This window comes from Meles meles, chromosome 18 (assembly GCF_922984935.1).
Source record: "Meles meles chromosome 18, mMelMel3.1 paternal haplotype, whole genome shotgun sequence".
In the NCBI taxonomy this organism is placed as follows: domain Eukaryota; kingdom Metazoa; phylum Chordata; class Mammalia; order Carnivora; family Mustelidae; genus Meles; species Meles meles.
This window is the reverse complement of record NC_060083.1, coordinates 44,271,644-44,289,061: the sequence shown is the minus strand read 5'-3', so window position 1 is coordinate 44,289,061 and position 17,418 is coordinate 44,271,644. Positions and strand designations below refer to the sequence as shown.

The window sequence follows — 17,418 nt, the reverse complement described above, 5'->3', positions numbered from 1 at the left end:
TTGTTCAAATAAACAGAGGATGTTGTCTTCCAGGATTGTCAAACTGTCACCTTTGACCAGGGTTGAATTTTCTTTGAATGTTGACAGAAGTTACAATGTCAGTGGAAAAAAGCTTAATGTGAAGTATCTATCACTCAGAATTTCCTTATGTTTGTGTCAGTGAGATCCTACAATTAAAACTGTTTTTTGTTTTTTTTTTTCTTCTGTGTCTGATGAATTTTAAAAAGCCTGCAGTGGGGTTTTCCAGCCTTTAGGTGAGAGTAAATTAGAAAGTTTGTGAGAAATTATTTTGTGTTGTCTAAAATTCAGAGCCTGTAACCTGTGGCAGATCATTATGTTTTCATAAAGAATGGGACTTAATTCAACCTGCAGAAAACATTTTAAATAAGCTACATTCACAAATGCCATTGTGGCATTTATAAATAGAAACTGTTGAGCCCTTAATCTGTTAAAGTACTAAAAAATAGAATTTTTCAGCTTTATAATACATCATTCTACAAGATAGTCATTTGTATTTTAACTAGATAAAACATTCTCTCAGAAATAATGTTAATTCTGTGTTTTCATTTTGCCTCGTGTTTCTAAAATATTTTGGTAATCTTTCATACTTGAGAAGAATAACAAACTAGAGATCTACAGAAATAGACCACTCTTTACAAAATGAAACAGTCCACCCTGTGGGTTTATGTTTTTACAATTTGTGATCTCTTTCTGATAGAAAGCAAGGGTGAATTATAGTGAGAACTTGACATTATAGAACTGTACTCCAAAAGGTATGGAAGGCCTAATATATAGAGATGCAATGCACGTGTTCCATCTCTTTGTGTTATTGTTACTGTTTGCAATTATGTAACGATATGGAAACCCTGAACATATCCCAAGCATATTTTAAAGATAAGTTTATTTTGTAATGACTTTAAATATCAAGTAAAAATACTTGAGATATATAAACACACACACATATAAAAAAAGGTTATAGGTTAATATTATTATTATTGCTTTTAATAAAGATTTTATTTATTTATTTATTTATTTATTTATTTATTTTGAGAGAGAGAGGGTGAGCTCAAGAAAGGTGAAGAGCTTAGGGAGAGGGACAAGAAGAGCTGATCTCAGGGCTTGATCCCATAACCCCGAGGTCACAGCTGAGCTGAAACCAAGAGTTGGATATTCAACGGACTAAGCCACCCAGGCACCCCAGATTTTGAGTTAATATTAATATATAAAAATGTGTATGCCAAAAATAAGGATAAAAAGGGCTCCAAAAGGGAAGATGAACAGAAGAGTTACAAATGCCCAATGATCATACAAAATTATATTCAGCTGCTCTAGAAATCAAGAAATACAAAAACAATGATATAATTTTTCCAATTAACAGATTTGCAAAACTAAAAATATTGAAAAAAAGTAAAAATAATGTTGTTTAGGAATGTGGGGAAACTGGCACCTTCCTATTAATTGGTCAGATGTAAATAGGTGCTTTAAAAAAAAAAAGGATTTTATTTATTTGAGAGAGAGGGACCAAGCATGAGCTGGGGAGAGGCAGAAGCAGACTCCCCACTGAGTAGGGAGCCCAAGAAGGGGCTGAATCCCAGGACTCTGAGATCATGACCTGAGCCGAAGGCAGACATCAGGTGCCCCTAAACTGGCGCTTTTTTTGAAGGGCAGTTTGATATATGTATTGAAAGCCTTGAAAGTGTGCATACCTTTTGACCTAACAATTCTGTTTAGATGACATAATCTGAAATAAATTCAAAGATTTATGTATCTGTATATAAGGATGTTCTTCGTGGTATTGTTTAAAATAACAAATTGGAAACAGCTTTCCTGTTCAGCATTAGAGGATTAATTAACTAAATTGAAGAGTATCTTATATAATGGAGTACTATTCAGCCATTTCAGTCATGGTATAAAACAATATTTAATGACATAGGTAAAATTTACAATATATTACTAAATGAAGAGGCACATTTGCAGAACATCACGTATAGTTGTGCTTGGAAAAAGTATAGGTATTGAAAAATATTCTGGGTTATAGGATTCTGAGTGTGTGCATGAATGCGTAGTTTCTAGTGTCTTCCATTTTTCTATAATAAACAAATAATAAACAATACTTTATAATCAAAAAGTTATTTTTAATGGATGGATAAAGAAAATATGAGAGATAATATGTATAGCAGAGTATTATTTAGCCATAAAAAAGAAGGAAATCTTGCTGTCTGTGACAACATGGATGAATCTAGAGAGCACTATGCTAAGTGAAGTAAGTCAGAGAAAGACAAATGCTGTATGACCTCACTAATATGTGGAATCTTAAAAAACCGAACTAAAAAACAAAACAAAACGAACAAAAACAAAACAAAACCAGATTGGTGGTTGCCAAAGACAGAGGGAAGAGGACTGTGTGAAGGTGGCCAAGGGGTACAAACTTCGAGTTATCAGATGAGTAAGTTCTGAGTATGTAATGTAAAACATGGTGACTAGAGTTAACTGTATTGTGTATTTTAAAGTTGCTAAGAGAGTAGGTCTTAAGAGTTCTCCCCACAGAGACACACATACACAAATTGTAACTATGTGAGGTGATGGATACACTAACCAACCTTATTTTGGTAAACATTTTAAGAGAGATATATATATGAAATTACATGTTATATACCTTAAGTTTACATGTTTTATGTCAGGTATATCTCAATAAAAAATAAAGGTGAGGGAAAGTTATTTTTAAAATGACTTTGTGTATTGATTTAGAATGAGAAACTTGTTTTTATTTTCAGTTAGTATTTCCTTTTTAGGAGCAGAAAATGAGTAGTTTGTGATGTTTATGTTAGATATTTGGAATAGTATATTTATTTGGTATGGTTTATGACATCTTTTGTTGAAGAACTATATTAAAACCATTCTAATTATATATAACGTTTTCAGAGTTAACATAATTTGAACTTGAGGACTGAGTTATTTCCTGTGCTTGTGGAATGATCCACTTTTTATATATAAGCTGATAGTGAATTATATTTTATAAATGTAATAAAGAGATTATATTGCTTTATTTGTGTATGTGCCCTGCTAAGTTGTCATTCATTTCATATTGAAGATGTATGTTTGTTTTTTTTTTAACTTAAAAAAATTAACATATATTATTTGCTTCAGGGGTACAAGTCTGATTCATCAGTCTTACACAATTCACAGCACTCACCATAGCACGTACCCTCCCCTTTTTTTCAACTTTACAAAAAAATAGGTCTAATTTATTTTAACTTCAGGTAACCCTGTGAACATTGTATTATTTCATTATATTTTGTGTATTTGCTTTTGTACTGCTCTCTCTTTTATGATAATACCTACAAAGATTGCTAGGTTTATGGATTTTTTTCCTTGTAATTCCATTAGTCATGCTTAATGACTTCTTTAAGTGTTTATTATGGTATTCATTTGGGAATATCTGGTAAAGGAAATCTCTAGTGAAAGATACTTTCTCTTGGGTATTTGTCATTGCTAATACAAGAGACTTGTGTTCTGCCTTAATTAAATTCACATTAAATAGTTTCTTTGTAACTAGATTTAGTGTTCAAAAGCCTTTTCACATTTTAAGAACTTTAAAGAAGAAAAATGAAAATAAATTACAAGTTGATGTTTTAAGAGAAATCTGGAGCACAAGTTTTAGGTCTTAGCACTTTTGCAGTAAATAAAATTACAGTCTTAAAAATACATATATATTTGAGCCCAGCAGAAGACCTACTCACTTTATTTTATTTTTATTTTTTTTTAAAGATTTTATTTATTCATTTGAGAGAGAGAGAAGGAGACCTAGCAAGCAGGGGGAGAGGCAGAGGGAGAGGGAGAAGCAGACTCCCCACTGAGCAGGGAGTGGGACATGGGGGTCTATCCCAGGACCTGGAGATCATGACCTGAGCCGAAATCAGACACTTAACCAACTAAGCCACTCAGGTGCCCCAATATTTTTTTTTTTTTAAGTAATCTCTACACCCAGTGTTGGGGCTTGAACTCACAACCCCAAGTTCAAGAGTTGCATTTTCTTCCAACTGGGCCAGCCAGGCGCCTCAAGCCTACTTATTTTGTAAAAGTCAGCTTGGTAAAAATTTTCCTTAACCTGGATTATGCCTAGTAATTTATTATAATGGAATTTGCTGTAACAGAATATTAAGTCAGTTTTGAGGATACTAAAATGTAAGAGAAATCATATGGTACATTTTAGTGCTTTTTAAACCTAAATCCATAAGTAGTTAATTCAAATGTATAAAGATGAATAAATATTTTCATGTATTAAAGATAAAACCATAAACATATATTGCCCAATATGCCTTCATAAATAAATCCTGTTGATTTTCTGGTTCTTTTTGCTTATTACCTCTTACCTTCTCTGCCTCCTGAAAATGTGATCAATCTCATTTAATCCAAAATTATATTTTCATTTGGCTTCAGTGTATTTATCATTGCTGATTTTCTCTCTCATCTGTTTTATTACTACGATATTTTTATGACCAGTTAGAATAATCCCCTTTATTTATTTATTTATTAATATTTTATTTATTTGTTTGAGAGAGAGAGTATGAGCAGGGGGACAGAGGGACAAGGAGAGCCTTGCTGAGCGGGGAGCCCAAAGTGGGTCTCCATCCCAGAAGCCTGAGATCGTGACCTGAGTGGGATGAAATCAGATGGTTAACCTACTGAGCCACTCAGGCGCCCCTCCCCTTCTTTTATGTGCCTGAATCATATTTACCAAACCATGAGATATTTTAAAAACCTTATAAATTTGAGGCGTCAAATTTAACATCATATATTTTATAACATGGCATCAGTAAATTACAGAATATATTTTTAAATTAAGATATAGAATGATTTATGTTTTCTTCATTTAGAACTAGTTACTTGATTGTTTTCTAATCTTTACCAGATTTTGGAGAACTTGGTTATTGTCCCAAAAACAAATCTTTTCCCAAGTCTGTAAATCTTAAGATTATTTCTTAAAGGAGCTCAAGTATATGTAACATTCAAAAGAGGATAAGAAAATTTACTTCTTTCAAAAGTTAACATTAGTTTTGTTTGAAACTCTTCGGTCTGCTTTTCGTTTCTTAGCTGCCAGAGGGCTTTTTGGGGTCGTGTATGTATGTGTATTTAAAAATACTTCTGAAGTGAGTAAAGAAATTTATTTCAAAATGTTCTAGTAATTGGGCTTCCAGTCGAGGTAAGACTTAGTAAATATTTGCTGGTTGTGAATGAATGGGCTGTACAATCACATATACTAAATTAGACAACAACTTGCCCCATTAAACTGTACTTGCCGGGGCGCCTGGGTGGCTCAGTGGGTTAAAGCCTCTGCCTTCGGCTCAGGTCATGATCCCAGGGTCCTGGGATCGAGCCCCACATCTGGCTCTCTGCTCCTCGGAGAGCCTGCTTCCTCCTCTGTCTGCCTCCCTGCCTACCTGTGATCTGTCTCTCTCTCTGTCAAATAAATAAATAAAATAAAATCTTTAAAAAAAAAAAAACTGTACTTGCCAATGGTTCTTAACCATTTGGGGATTAGGGGACCTTTCGAGGCTCTAATGAAACCACTGACTCTCTTCCCAATAAAATACACATACACATAAAATTTGCATACATTTGAAGAGGTCCATGGACTCCGGTTAAAAACCCCTAAAATAAAAAACCAGCCCTCTCCATTAATACAGTAGTGGAAGTGGGGTTATGTGGAGAAGAGATAAATAATCAAATTTATAAAATGTGGATTTATTTAAAAACCTCTTGCTGATCTTGTTACCTGGGGGCTTAGAAACTTATTCCCCCATGCCTGGGAACTCAGTAAATATCAATCTATCTCAACATTCTCTTTTTTTTTTTTTTAAATCTTAAAATCTTTATTTATTTATTTGACAGAGATCACAAGGAGGCAGAGAGGCAGGCAGAGAGAGAGAGAGAGAGAGGAAAGCAAGCTCCCTGCTGAGCAGAGACCGATGTGGACTCGATCCCAGGACCCTGAGATCATGACCTGAGCGGAAGGCAGAGGCTTTAACCCACTGAGCCACCCAGGTGCCCCTTGTCTCAACATTCTTTTCTTTTTTTTTTTTTTAAAGATTTTATTTATTTATTTGACACACAGAGATCACAAGTAGGCAGAGAGGCAGGCAGAGAGAGAGGAGGAAGCAGTCTTCCCGCTGAGCAGAGAGCCCAATGCGGGACTCGATCCCAGGACCCTGGATCATGACCTGAGCCGAAGGCAGAGGCTTTAACCCACTGAGCCACCCAGGCGCCCCTTGTCTCAACATTCTTAAGGTCTGTATTTCATTGCATAGTCCTAGCATAATTTAGTTAACCCACTAATATCTATTAATGGTCATTTGTTTTACAGTTTTCCTTTTTTATAAACAACACTGTGGTACAGATTCTTAGGTTGAGTGGGACTTTTTTGCATTTACTGGATCATCCTCTTAATGTAAGTTCTAGAAGTAGACTTGCTAAGCAATTTTCATAGATAGTACACTCTCCAAAAAGATCACCCCAGTCAACATGACTACCAAGAACTGGTGTGTGACGGGGATGACATTTCCTTACATCTTCCGTAACTGAGTATTGATAACCTTTGTATCTTTGCTAGTCTCTTATATTTATATTTCTTTAATTTCTAGCAAGGTTAGACAGTGTTTCACATGTTTATTGGCCATTTTGTTTCTTGTCATTTGCCCTTTTATATAATTAGCCTTTTTCCTATATAGCTGCTTGAGTGTTCTCAGAGATCTGTCTTATGTATTACAAGTAATTTCCTCCCAGTTTTTTCCTCTTCTCTTGCCTTTCAACTTTGTGTAGTATTTTTTGCAGTGCTAGTGCTAAATTTTTATGTTGTCTAATTTAATAAATAGTCTTTTCTTCTCCAGTCTGGCTCTTAAGACGTGCTTAGAAAAACCATCTCTACCTAAAGATTATAAAATTTTCATTTGTTATTTTCTTTTAGAATATTTTGTGGTTATTTTTTTGCATTAAGTTTCTCCATCCATCTGGAATCTTTTCTGTGTAAGAAGTTTGGGAATGTAGCTTTTTTTGCTTTTCTGAAAATAATACTATTTATTGATCACTCACTATGTGCCAGACATTGAGCTTAATGTTTCACATATATTTACAGTTTTAACCTAAATCAATTCGAAATGGTGAGCCAGTTATCAAAAGAAAAAAAAAATCCACCATTTGCCACCAGCTCCCTCTGTCTCTACTGATAAAGTACATGTTTAGTGTATATTCTAAGTCCTCATATCTGCTCAGATTCACTGCTTCTCTGTTCTGTTCCAGAGATCATTGTGTCTCTGAATATACTCCATTGTTTTAATTATTGTACATTTTATTGGAGCATTACAGTTTTTTCAGAGAATAATAGAGGTGAGAATTTTTGTGAACTGCCTCTGAAATATGCATTATTATAGACTTTTAATCTGGCTCAAAGTGAATTTCACATTCTTTGAGCAGATGGTAGGTAATCACCAGCAGTTCCATTAAAGATACACTAGATTTAGTCTTAAATATGTGTTCCTATAGAAGTAGAAACAGAATAGTAATTTTTAAAAACAATCTGTCCACTTTCAACTCCAATAGTGTAATTTCATTCTCACATTTCAGTAAGTATAGTAAAACTTTACTTTTAAATTTTAATTTAAAAACTTAGGATTGCTTTCAAAATGTTCTTCTAAACAAACAGAAGGAAAGTTATGCATGTTACAGATAAGACATATATGAACTAGAAAACTGCACAGGAGTTATATAGGGATATGTAAAATATTTATGTTATGGATTAGCACTGTCCAGATACAAATATAAATGCAATTTTCTAGTAGCTAGCTTTATTTTTTAATACACTGAACGTTATTAAGATGAAGAACTTCTGTTCATCAAAACCACCAAAGAATAAAAAAGCAAGCTACTGAGAAGATATTTGCAACGTGTGTAACTAGTAGCTACCTTTAAAAAAGCAAAGAGAGGGGCACCTGAGTGGCTCAGTGGGTTAAGCCTCTGCCTCCGGCTCAGGTCAATATCTCGGGATCCTGGGATCGAGGCCGCATCAGGCTCTCTGCTTAGCAGGGAGCCTGCTTCCCCCTCTCTCTGCCTGCTTCTCTGCCTACTTGTTAACTCTCTCTCTGTCAAATAAATAAATAAAATATTTTTAAAAAAGCAAAGAAACAAGTGCAATCAATTTTAATAATATATTTTAACCCAAATATATTCAAAATATTGTCATTTCAACATGTAACAAATACAAAAACTACTAATGAGATATTTTACATTCCTTTTTCTGTGCTAAGTCTTTGAAATCTGGTGTGTATTTTATACCTATGCCATATCTGAATTTGGATACAAAATTTTCATCAGAGATGTATGAACGGGATAAAAAATAGATGCACAAACTGTGTTCAGATTTCATAAGACTTTCAGTTGATGAAGTAGATTCACATACCCAGATTGTCCTAAACATACTTGAGAGTTTTCCAAGAACTAAAGTGAGCATCAATTTTTAAGTTTACATTTAGTTTATTAAAGTAACAAACTTATGTCCTCAGTCATATTAGCCACATTTCAAGTTCCAGGAGCACATGTGGCTAGTGGCTGTCATATTGAACAGTGCAGTTACAGGCCTAGTTCTTAAGAAATAAAATATAGGCTGGTCTCCTACTTTTAACATCTAGTCTACAAATAACTCAAATACAAATAGGGTCTCTTGCCCTCTGGGAATAGAAGCCATTGTTCTATGAGGGTGCCAAAGCTACTCTTACCTAAAGAAGATGATACCCTCAACATTTCCCACCGGACCTCCATCCCAAAATACACATACACAGATGCACTTCCTTTTTATAAAAACAAAACAACCTGCTACCCTGGGATGCCTGGGTGGTACAGTCAGTTAAGTGTCCAACTCTTGGTTTCAGCTCAGGCCATGATCTCAGGATTGTGGGGTCAAGCTCCAAGCCAAGCTCCACACTCAGTGGGGAGTCTGCTTCAGATTTTCTCTCCTCCCTCTCCTTCTGCCCTTTCCTCTTGCGTGTGCACACATTCTCTCTCTCTCAAGCAAATAAATCTTAAAACAAAAAAAAACCAAAACAAAACTGCTGCTCTGAGGTAAGGTTGAAGCAAAGCCCTTCTCTTTTCTTAGGAATAAACCAATCTGTGCTGTGTGGCAGCCGGGATGGAGAACAGACAGGGCTAGAGGGATTATTTGCTTACTAATGGTATCCCTGACTAGAAATTCTAGCATCTTTTCCTTCAGAAACAAAATTATAAAAGGTAACTAGGTTTTGTAAGATTGTAGATCTACTGAGGTTTGGGGGGTTAGCTAGTTATTTTTCATCTCTTTATAACTTTGTTCCTATGGGAAAATGTCCCATGTTCCAAACAACACATGTGCAAATGCATTTTGGAATATGATTCCATTTGTAAAGTGACCAGGAAGAAGATATGGGGAAGATGTTGGGTGTTGCCTGTTGTTTTTTTTATTACAGAAAGGTACAGGGGCTTGAGTATTGAACTTTGATGCATCAGCCTAAATTCTCTCTTATCACCTATATCACCTTACTTAAAATACTGGAACTAAAACATAAAACCGCCCCTTGTTTTAAGTATAACTCTACTATCAAATCACTTTTAGGTAGAGTTTTTTGTTATTTTGTTTTCCTTCTGTGTGTGTGTGTGTGTGTGTGTGTGTGTGTGTGTGTGTGTGTGTTTAAAATTGAATTTGCCTAGAAAAGATCTCTTGATCTTAGCTACTATTCATTTTTATGGTATACATAAAGTTGATGCTTGGAATTTGAGATATTCTGGTTACAGATGAAACTTTCTCCTTTAAAGAGATTTTCCCCTCTAATGTTAGTTTAGTCTTTGAAGATACCTAAGGAGGGGAGTAATGTTTAGTTCTCTGTAGATGAGGCAAGGATAACGCCAACTATGTGTGAAAGACTGGACAAATAGAGCTTCAGAAGACCAACGTGGTACAGGGATTTTGGAACCTAGGTAATACCTGAGCCCCACTTCCTATTGTTCTTCAGGCCTTTCTGCTCTATCTATCGTTTATTTATTTATTTTTTAAGATTTTATTTGTTTATTTGACAGAGAGAGAGATCACGAGTAGGCAGAGAGGCAGGCAGAGAGATGGGGAAAGCAGCCTCTCTGCTGAGCAGAGAGCCTAATGCTCCATCCCAGGACCCTGAGATCATGACTTGAGCCGAAGGCAGAGGCTTAACCCATTGAGCCACCCAGGCACCCCTATCATTTATTTTTTAAGTAGGCTCCACAGTGGGCATGGAACCCGACACAGAGCTTGAACTCACAAGCCTCAGGTCAAGACCTGAGCTGATATCAGGAGTCAGTCACTTAACTGATTGAGCCACCCGGCACCCCTCTACTTAATTTACCTTAATGGTCTTTTTAGATCTCAGATTCTAGAAGAAACCCTTGAAGAAATGGATAGTACTTCTATGTTGCTTTGAATATTGGCTGACCTCTAAGCCATATTAGTTGGCCTTTTAATATTCAATACAAGCTCTGTAGCTCTTACTCCTGGGTAGGCCTTGGGAATCCCTTTATTTTACTTTGGTGCCTGAAGAAGGTTAATTGTATTAATTACACGCACACGTGCACATACAAACACACTTAAGACATCCTGATATAGTTTATTGAATATAAATTATTCCTCAATAAAATTGAGGATTATTTCCATAAAGAAAAATTTCCTGGGGCTCCTGGGTAGCTGGTTGGTTAAGCATCTGCTTTTGACTCAGGGCGTGTTCTCGGGATCCTGGGATTCAGCGCCCTGCTCAGTGGGGAGTCTGCTTCTCTCTCTCCCTCTGCCTCTCCCCTGCTCATGTGTGTGTACGCACTCTCTATCTTTAAACTCTTTAAAAAGGTTTTACTTACTTATTTGAGAGAGAACAAGAGAGTACACAGAGGGAGAAAGAGAGGGAGATGGAAAAGCAGACTCCCCACTGAGCAGGGATCCCAGTGTGGGACTCTGTCCCAGGATCCTGGGATCATGACCTGAGCCAAATGCAGATGCTTAACTGACTAAACCATCCAGGCATCCCAAATAAAGTCTTTAAGAATTTTTTTTTTAAGATTTTTATTTATTTATTTGACAGATAGAGATCACAAGTAGGGAGAGAGGCAGGCAGAGAGAGAGAGAGGAGGAAGCAGGCTCCCTGCCAAGCAGAGAGCCCGATGTGGGGCTCGATCCCAGGACCCTGGGATCATGACCTGAGCGAAAGGCAGAGGCTTTAACCCACTGAGCCACCCAGGCGCCCCCCAAATAAAGTCTTTAAAAAAAAAAGAAAAAATTCCTTTTTTCCAAATATAATATGACAACCTGTTTTGGAATATTAAAAATATTTCCTTAAAAATGAAAATCTAAGAGCATGCACAACAATTGTTATGCTCCATGGAGTCTGATTCTTTTGTTTTAAAATTCATTATATTCATTATTTTGTTGAACAAAAGATGGCTGTGTTGAACTGAGAAACAGGTGGGACATTTCCAGGTATTTCAAAATATTTTTATTACACCTAGGTTTTCCTGTGATGGTACTTGCTATTTTAGTAGAATTTGACCTATATTTTATCCCGTAGGAAAAAGAAGAAATAAAGTATTTGTTAGCCACCTACCGCCTTGTTCTGCTATGCATTGATAGGTAGAAACTTGAGTCCCATTGAATTTTTTACTCTGTGCCCTATATTTTTAGTACCTTGCAGAGATTGAATCTGCAAATCATGTTTGAAAGATAAATGACTTGATTTAATTGTATCAAGCAGGAAAACTGTCTTCCATATAGAATTGTGTATCTTGGAAAAAAGCTAGACTAATATCACACTGAAATGATCTTAACTGTGGAATCCTTGATTAGACCTGATTTGTTTTGCACATACTATTTAGCTCCTTAGAGATGATCAGATTTCAATGAGGATGAACAGATGTCCTGGTTTTATCAGAAATTGCTTTCACATTGCCATTTCTTTCACAAAAGCCAGTCTTTACCCTCTCTGTCTGATTTTGTTGACGTGCTCTTAAAACTTTTTATCCAAATACTGGTTTGAATACACAGACTTTGCTCTTTACTTGTAAGATTCTCTAATAGTCAGGTGGTATCCTTACCCCTAACAGAACAAAAAGAAGAAAATTAAAGGCAAAAATTAGAAAGTATAGCATAGTCTGTATTTATTTGAACTTTAAAGTGGGTTGTTTTTTTTTTTGAACTTTAAAGTGTCTAATAGTAGGATCTAACTTCCATAAAATGTTTCTCTGTTTTGTTCACTGCTATATCCTCAGGACCTAGAACAGAACCTGGCATCTAACAGATGCTCAGTAAGTATTTATACAATAAATATTAACTGTTTCTGTGAGAGGGTTTATCCACTTTTGTTTAAGGTAGGCAGTTACTCATTTTCATAAGCACTGGCTGGTGTTGAAGATACCTTCATTCCATTTATTTCCCTTTAATCTCAATATAGAGGGGATATCCAGAGACTGCACCAGCCTTCAGAAGGGCTGAAAGTATTGTCTTTCACTGTGGAAAATAAACCAAGACAGGGGAAAGCCAGTTCCCTTTGTTTCCTTTGCATTTTAGAGTTAGAGATGGAAGAAATGTGGGTTTACTAGGCAAGAATTGGCTTTTTCGCACCCATTAAAAATTGTGTGTGTATAGAATAAATGTACCAGTTTAACTAGTTCAGTTCCATTAAGGACATTTACATTTTCAGGCAACTATCAGCATCCATCTCCAGAACTTTTTCATCATCCCACACTGAAACTGTATGCATGAAGCAGTAACTCTCCATTCCCCTCTCCTCTAGCCCCTGACAACCACGATTCTACATTCTAGAAGCATGATTACTCTAGGTGCATCATATAAGTGTAATCCTATAACATTTGTCCCTTTGTGTCTGGTTCTTTTTTCTTTTCTTTCCCCAGATTTTCTAGTTTTTGCTCTGTCTATAGACCTAGCCGGTGATGGATACAAAACAAGTATCCAAAGATGAGTTAATTCAGCAGCTTGTTGCATACCACTAGGGGGTTATATTAAAGCTTTGAAAATGTGATTCCTAATCTTTATGTCTGTAGGCTTATCTCCTCCAAGTCTCGCTGATAAACCTGCACTGACAGTAATAGCAGAGATTAGTCTTTCTCCATGTTTCATAAAGCAAATTGTTCTCCTTCTTTTAGCCTGATGATGAACTGGAAAATTAGTGGTCCATTGTAATTGTTTATACAGACACTAAAGCAAACTCTACATAAGGGACAGCAACTGAAAGAGAGGAGGTTTTGATTGCAGTTTCCTTAAGAAATTATGCTCATAACTTGTTTCTTTTCTATTTTCTATTTTCTTTGTATCTTCTTTATTCCTTCCCTCTCTTCCCTTTCCTTCTTTTTCCAGTCTATCCCTTTGTCCCTCCTTTCTTTCCTTTTCCTTCCTTCCTTCCTTCTTTCCTTCTTTTTCATTCTAATCTTTCTGAGTAGTTGCTACAGAGACAAGCAGACCCTATGGCCCAAATATAAATAAAATACTCATAGCTCTCTTACCAGGCTACTTGGAAGGATAGGGGGAAAGAGAGTAAGAGAACTAAACTGAAGGAGGAAATATCCCTAATTTTTTTAAAGGACAGAAACTAACTTGTTGAGAGAAAAAGGAAATATACTGTGAGATCTAATGGGTAAAGGAAGAAGGAGACAGAAAGCCTTGGAGAATGGTTTGAAAAGAAACTTATGCAATTTAGATTTCAAGTAGGATCTTAATCTATGGACTATTTTAGAGCCTCTTAAGCAGAACATTAAACATAGGACCAGTAAAGACATGTTCTACCACTGTATTCCTTGCTCACTGACACTGGTCAGATGATTTCTGCTATCCTTGACTCCATTTTCTCAGCCTGTAAAATGGAGGGTCACCATTTAACCATAGGAGTTTGGGCTGAAGCCATTAGAATATGAAAGGCATTTTTTATTATTTATTTTTTTAAGATTTTATTTTTAAGAAATCTTTATACCCAATGTGGGTCTTGAACTCATAGCTCTGAGACCAAGAGTTGTGTGCTCTACTGACTGACCAGCCAGCTGCCCCTGAAGGTGTTTTTAAATTCAATTTTTTGATGTATACAAATGCAGGTGTTACTGTGCCAGAGACAGAAGTATTGACAATGAGAAATTACCCAAAACCAAGATTGGTTTCTATTACAAAGGGGGAAATAGTTTTCATGGAATTCAGTAACCTCAGTGTTCTGGGATTTCTGTGACTTTCAGGATGTTAGGAGAATATTCCACTCCTTGTTTAAATATGAAGGGATGGGGCGCCTGGATGGCTCAGTCCTTAAGCATCTCCCTTCAGCTCGGGTTATGATCCCAGAGTCCTGGGATGGAGTCCCAGATCAGGCTCCCTGCTCTTTGGGAAGTCTGCTTCTCCCTCTTAACACTCCTTCTGCTTGTGTTCCCTCTCTTGCTGTCTCTCTCCCTGTCAAATAAATAAATAAAATCTTTTAAAAAATTTCATAGCAAAATTGGATGTTTTTAAAAAATATATGAAATTTATAAAAAATATGAAAAATATTTTTAAATATGTTTTTTTAAAATATGTTTTTAAAAAAATATGAAAGGATATATATTGCCATTATTGCCCTGCCCCCACTTCTAAATTTACATTGCCAGTATTTATAAAGTTTACTGGTCACAAATAGATTCTTATATCTCCCATTCCTTGTTACAGGGCCCTCTTGCAGTTCAATATGCTTTTATTGGCACTTACTTTGGTTTTCTTTACAGCAGCAGCTGCTAATTAGTGACAGCTTTTGAGCAAGCAGCTTGTCATTTTTGGCAGGGGTAGGGGACATCCATAACAATTCAAGACTATATTTTCACTTACTAAATTTACTTTGCTTCATGGAAAGACATCTCAAGTAAAAAACAGTCTGTAGTCAAAGGTGGCTGTATTTACTGAAATATCTTCCTGAGTTGGCATTTGGTCCCATGATTGAAGAACTCTCACGAGATTAAAAAATAGGTTCAGTGTCTATCAGACCGATGCCATTAGTCCTGAGTCATCCTTCTAACGTTAATCTACATTCTGGATATAGAACCTCATCATCTCTTTTTGGCACAATAATCTTTCTGGGTTGTATTTGGTAGTATGCATGGTAACCAAAGGAGTGAATTGTTGATAAATGTTGTGCTTTCCGTTTTTACTCAGCTTCTTTCTTGAGACATAATTAAAGGAAAGAAACAGTTTAATTTGCATAAAGGAGAAGCTTTCTTTGGAATTTCAGCTTTTATTAGCACCATCATATTTCATGTAATTCTCCTCTTTGAAATTGCTGCAATGAGTTGTGAGCTCTATTTTACAAACTTGTCACGATGTTTATAGAATGGTACATTGCAATTATATTTATCTTGATTAGCAACAATGATGAGTCAAAACCTCCGTCACAGTTTCTATAAAGTGTGATTCAGTCCCATTATTCCTGTAATAAGGATTCAAGTTAATGACTTCCACAGTGTCAAAAATAACATCTTGAAGAGAATAACTGACCTACCATTCATTTCCCCCAATTTAAGTTCTTTTTGTAACATGGGGGTCTACCAAAATTATATTTAACACCCAGTTATTGATTATGTACCAAGTACTGTGTTGAGGAAATCAAAATGAATGAGAAATAGTTCCAGCCCTGGGATAACTTCTAGTCTAGTAGTTGAGTAACAGATAATTCAAAATTGCTTTAGATCTGTTGCCCAGAGTGTAGTATAAATTCAAATTCCAGAGGGGTAAAGCATTACATCTTTTTTTTTTTTTTAAGATTTTATCTATTTATTAGAGAGATGGAGAGAGACCACAAGTAGACAGAGCAGCAGGCAGAGGGAGAGGGAGAAGCAGGTTCCCTGCTGAGCAGGGAGCCCGATGTGGGGCTTGATCCCAGCACCCCGGGATCATGACCTGAGCAGAAGGCAGCCGCTTAACCAATTGAGCCACCCTGGCACTCCAGCATTCCATCTTTAAAAAATGGGATGTTCAAGGGGCTCCTGGGTGGTACAGTCGGCTGAGTGTCCAACTCTTGGTTTCAGCTTGGATCGTGAGATCGAGCCCTGTTTTGGGCTCTGGACTCAGAGCAGTTTGCTTGGTATTCTCCCTCCCTTTTCATCGGCTCTCCCCCCCCAACCCTCCCACTCAAATAAATAAATCTTGAAACAAATGGGATGATCAAAATGATAAAAGGCATGGGATACAAGTATTGTGTTGATTCTTTTTTTAGCTAGAGATATTAAAGACTGTATGAGGCACATTTCACGAGAGTATGGAATGGCCCAGTGCCCTTGTCTCAAATCTTCCCTTGACATGTTGCACAACACTATTAAATTCAGAAGTTCTCTTCCACATCAGAGTAACTACTACTTCATGGCATGGATTAGTGAACCAACATGATTTCCTAATATTCAATTAATATTCTGCACTGTGCACAGTAACATAATTATTTCTATATTTTTCATATTAGTTTGCATCAATTATCACAGGGATTTATCATTTACACCTTGTCTGTAACTATGTGCATCGGTGTTAGGCAAGTTGATGTTTAGTTATTGATGTAAGGTGAACAGTTATATTGAGATAACTGACTTCAGTAGCTTTTAAGATCCTATCTTACCCCCCAAACATTTCACTAGTCTCCTTTGTATTAATGATATTGTCCCTTTAATGAGAAATGTTTCCTGCCAGCAGAAAAACCTGAGTTTAGAATGATCTCTGGTGATAGATAGTAGTGTATCTAAGGGAAACCTAGTAAGGAATTCAGGAACAAATATAACAAATGTAACCACTCTGCTTCTTATAGGAAATGTCACAGTGCTAATTCTGACCACAGGTGGTCAGGATCTAGGTTTTGGCCTCATTGGAAAGTTACCCACTTCCAGAACAGTTCTCGTTATTCTCCTCCCACTCTCTTTTACAATCTAAAGCGTTTAGCTGATTTCTTTCTTTCTCTCTTCAAGATTTTATTTATTTATTTGACAGAGAAAGAGACAGTGAGAGAGGGAACACAAGCAGGTGGAGTGGGAGAGGGAGAAGCAGGCTTCCTGCCCAGCAGAAAGCCCAAAGTGGGACTTGATCCCTGAGCCAAAGGCAGACATGTAACAACTGAGCCACCCGGGTGGCCCGTGTTTAGCTGATTTCTGATTGATTTCGAGGAGTGAAGGTGAGCCACCAAACACCTAATATGTCTGGCTTCCTTTGATTGTGTTTGAAGGTTGGTCATCTCGATGGTCTCTGACCTTTAGGAAAGGGGAGTCCCATTTAAAACATTTTTGGATTGCCAAAAAATTTTTCGTATCTATTTGTGAGTTGTACTTTGTAGTATTTTACTTTGTAGCTTTTATCTTAAAGCAGTCTTGAGTTACAGATATCATGTC

General features: G+C 36.3%; 1 protein-coding gene across 1 annotated transcript in view; it reads left to right on the top strand.

Moving 5' to 3' along the window:
* The window catches only part of STAT5B (signal transducer and activator of transcription 5B), a 65,624-nt gene that overhangs the window by 7,262 nt on the left and 40,944 nt on the right, over positions 1-17,418 (top strand). The window lies entirely within an intron of this gene.